Raw genomic sequence first — 4,968 nt, 5'->3', positions numbered from 1 at the left:
GGATGGCTAGTATTTTATATAAATTTATCCACTAGGTCAAATCTTCCTCCTCCATTACCTTTTTATTTCTTTCCACATACCCCACCACTTCTTTATTTAGTTTATCTTGATCATAAATAAACACCTTTAATTTTATATTGACCCATTTAAAGAGTATGGGTTTATCTCTTGGTGCGCTGTACAACGCATCTTATAGCATAAGTTCAGCCATCCCTTTATAGCCACATCTACTGCTGTCACAAAAAAACCTTCCCTGCTTTATGTACTAGCAGCATTATTACACAAGGGACATTGAAAAAGTTTCCTCAGTTTTTTTTACTCTACTAAGAATTTCAAAAACAAATTACATCACTTTTCTACATAGTCTCCTTCCTGTGCGATGCAATTTTCCCAGCGTCATACCAACTTTTTAATGCCATCAGCAAAAAATGTTTTTGGTTGAGCACATAGCCACTGATGCACCATTGCTTTCATATCACCATCATATGAAATCTTCTTTCCGTCCGAACCACTCTGCCTCTGTCACACTAATATGGCCATTTTTGAACATTTTTATCCACTCATAGACGACTCTACAAGAGAGAATTTTATCCCCATACTGAGCACACAAAAAGCCTATGACAGAATGCTGTTCCTCTTTGGTGCAATTTATAAGTTTTGCAGCCTTCTTCACCATAGTTTGACAACTCTTATACTAAATTGCAAGGGCAGCCAGCTTGCCACACACAATTAGTCACATGACACTCTCAGACACAACCAATTACTACTCTTCTCACCTTCACCATTTCCAACAAAAATATAAAAGTGCGGACACTTTTTGAGTGTCCCTCGTATTTTATACTAATTCTGATTCGGAGAAAAAAATTCCTAAATTTATTGTTGATTTTTATTTGTTGGTAGTAATATTGATGCAACATACACTATAATAATTACAGGGACCAAGGTCACCTTTATTAATAATATTTCAATTTTTACCTTCAAGGTTCCTTATTTTCCCAAATCCTACTTTCTCTTATATTTTCTTTTTCACATTTTTGTATTTTGTCTTACTGTATTTGCCTTGTTGTTTCCAATTGAATTCTAGGTATTGAATTCCTAAAAATATGGTAGTTTATTTAAGCTGTAATTTGTTTTGATAAATTCTTTCAAATATACCATGGTACACTCTCACAATTATCTAGATTGAGAAGTGATCCCAATACTTCACAAATCTACTACGGTGACCTTTTATTTTTTTCAGTTCCTCGCACGTCACTGCTTGTTTTTGTTGGTTATTCATAAATATTTACACTTTTTCTATATGACAATTACTACTGTTATCCTATTTTTTCTAATTTCTCAATTCATTTGCAGAATTGAATTATTCAACTTTTGATTGAAGTATACTTTCTCATAATACTAAGTTTCATTATCCACTTTTTAAATGTGCCCTATAAATTCCAGGAGGATATTCATTACTTTCATTATTTTTTGGTAATTTGTTAAATGTTTTCTGTAACTGGATTTAAAATTGCCAAGTTCCAGTTTATCTTGTATGTTGTTTATTGCATCTCAGAAAAAGACTTAAATTGTATGTATTTTATGTTATTTGCTCACATAATGTCCTCATGTGTCTATTTAAATGAATTGGACATCTCAGAGTAAGGAGTTGCAGTGCAGCAAGGCAATTATATGTCAAAAACCCAACTAAATTTAATTGTATCATCAATCAGATTGTTTGACTTAAATTCTTAACGCAAGTTAATCGAACAATGGTTAATTGTTAACATCCCTAGCAATGAGACAGTTAAGAGGATCACACAGATCTTCTCAGCGAACAATGTCAGAGTAATCTTTTGTAGTTTGAGAATTAGTTTCTGTAAAATATTTTATTTCTTTGGAATTTGTTTAATATCGTTACAAAGCTATATAAGATTATAGTTAGAAAGATTGTAAATGTATACAGTATGAGAAATCAGGAGCAATTTTGTTAAAAGATACCATTCAGCCCCATATAGTTTGCTGATTCCTTTTTACCTCCGATACACATTTCATCAGCACTACATGGTAACGTGCACCAGTATCTATAGTTATCTACTGTATATAAAGACATTACTTCCTCATGGTTTTATGAAATATGCCATTAACCAAGTTCTATCTTAGGCCCCATGTTCCGATTGAAATCTTCATTCCAAAATAACAGCTGGCCCCACCATACATACCAAATGAACACTTGCAACATGCTTCCATCTCTCAGCCTGATATGGGACGCAGTCTTGAAATTCATATAGTAGTCTGAGTGCTACACCAGAAGCAATGAAGGCAAGGCAGACATCAGACTTGAAGGAGTCAAGTAAGACATACCCAGACACACACATAATGTTCATGTCAGGCTATTTAAGTTGGATGAGAAATGAAAAATCCTCCAAAGTAACCCACATAAGACACAGAAAGAACATGTAAACCATACACAAGGATGGATTAAAACCTATGGCTAGGAGGTATCAGATTACTCCAGGAGCCACTGTGGTTGGTTTGGGCTTTGCATTTAACACTCTTGGATTAAGGCCACAGTCTGCTGAAACCAAAAGTGGGCTCAGAAAATTAATTAACAGAACATTCATTGGTGGTTAATTTAATGAACTAGAAAGATGCTTCATTCTTTAAGGTACCAATTAATTCTTAATTGACAATTTACAAGTAATTATCAAAATAGTAAATATTACTCTGCTGTACATTACACATACCTAAACAATTTAGTTTATTTAGTAGTAGAATTAGGAGTACAAAACAGCACATAGCTCACGTAAAAAGAAAGACATTGTTTAAAGCATTTGAAGTAATACACAGGAACAGTACTGACACTTAAAAAATGAAAAGGAAGAATATTACTGATCTGATGATTGTTTCTATAGCTCTGCTACAAATTACTTTTGTTTTCAGTATTCTATTACATTTTAGACATTAGAGTAAACTGAAATCTAAGTTTAAAATATTTTAGTCTGGTCTTATGTGATTATTGGTATTTATATTTTTATATTCATTATTCCTATTCAAGAAAATGATTAAAAGAAGATACGAAAACAATATATTAAGGTATTCAAAGAAAATCTGCACAATTTGTGAATAAAGCTGTTCTTAAGGAAGAGAGACATGTATGCCTTATATTATGTGGAGGACCAGACTAATTTAAAGTAGTGAAAGCAGTGGACCCCCTGAATACCCAGTCATGCTACTTATTTATTTCTCTTAACATAAAAATGAATATAAGTTGAATTGTTACATTCTGTAACAGGATGAAGTCTTTGTCTTTAGTAGACACTGCAGCTATCGGTTTTTATTCCAAATGATTATTCAATTGTTAGCTAAGCCTTCTCTTATCAAAATCATTATTTTAAACAATTTAAGAAAGGAATGAATCATTATAAACAAGAAACTAACTGCAGCAAACATCAGTACCATAAAGTGCACAATCAAAAGCAAGAAGAAACCTCCAAATGTTCTGTTTTAAACTAAAGTACAAGAAGACAAAAACAATGTGAGGAAGTGTGCATGTGAGAATGCAAGTAAAGGAAACAGTCACTATTATTTCTTTTCTTATACAGTATGTAGCATCCTTAACAACATCTACCATTACCATAGTCTTACCATGGTCTTTTGTTGATTTTGTATACAACAAAATCAAAACAGCAAATATAAATAAACCAGAATGAAAGAGAACAGACAAGTCAACACTTCAGTTTAAAGAGAAACATTTCACTAGCTTAAGTTGTAAACGTTCATATTTTCAGAATAATATGCCTTTTTATATGCAGTTTGTCCTCTCATGTAAGAAAGAAATGAGTGGGAAGTAGAGACTATTTCTGTCCAATATCTGATCAGATGCATGGCTGCAGGCAAAGGAAGGTAGTAGGTGGAAGAATGGAAAGGCTGAGAGAACAAGCACATCTTGTAACATCAGCACTCCAGCAACATCTACAAAGAGTAGCAACTTATGGCAGATGTAAAGATCTGCTGCTTGAGTGATGGCACTGGCAGCCCTGAAGATGGAACTAAGGATTTCACTCATGCTTCTGAAAGGCCAGGGTAGGGAGTAGAAAAGGATGCAGGAACTTATTTCACAAATGAGCTTCTGATTTTGGGACTGTGGTCAGCATGTAGGATCTAATGGCTACTATTTCTCGAAGTTCCTCACTGGTACAGCATCAATGAACAAAAGTGGCATAGAAATTTTCATAGAAAAATTCCCACTCCCATGACCTGAATGATTTGAAGACCACTATTGGAAAATGAACTTTGCTGATGACACCACAATAGTATGCCTATCATTAACTACAATGAGTCAGCCTACAGAGAAAAGATCCAGCACCTAATGATGTGATGTTCCAATGATAACTTGGCCTTGAATATCATGAAGACCAAGGAGTTCACTGTGGGCTATGAGAAGTCCAAAGGCTTCATCAATGGGACTGAGGTTGGGCATGTCTCCAACTTTAAGTTTATGGGTGTTCACATTTCTGAGGATTTTTCATGTCTCATTTAACATTTCTGCCCTGGTCAAGAAGGCACAGCATAGCATCACTGGGGGGACCTTTCACCTCAGTCATGATATGTTTACATTTGACCTTCTTTAAGGTGGTAGGGGAGCCTGCATATCAGCACCAGTAGGCTCAGGAACAGGTTCTATCTTGCAGCTGTCACCCTGCTGAACTCATAATGTGCACCCCAGAATTCTTGACCCAGTGCAGGCCTATCATGTTTGCACTATTGTCTTGCAATTTTAATAACCTCAGGACTATCTGGTCTTTGCTGTACCTGTACAACTGTCTGAAGATTATGTTTCTATGATTAAAACTGTTCTTATATTTTACTGTACTTAATTCTATTCTCACCATGCTGAACTTACTGTATACACTCCCCACATTGTATTTTAACTCCCAAATAGATAGATAGATAGATACTTTATTAATCCCAAGGGGAATTTCACAT

This window comes from Polypterus senegalus, chromosome 3 (assembly GCF_016835505.1).
Source record: "Polypterus senegalus isolate Bchr_013 chromosome 3, ASM1683550v1, whole genome shotgun sequence".
NCBI lineage: Eukaryota > Metazoa > Chordata > Cladistia > Polypteriformes > Polypteridae > Polypterus > Polypterus senegalus.
This window is presented reverse-complemented; position numbering follows the sequence as displayed.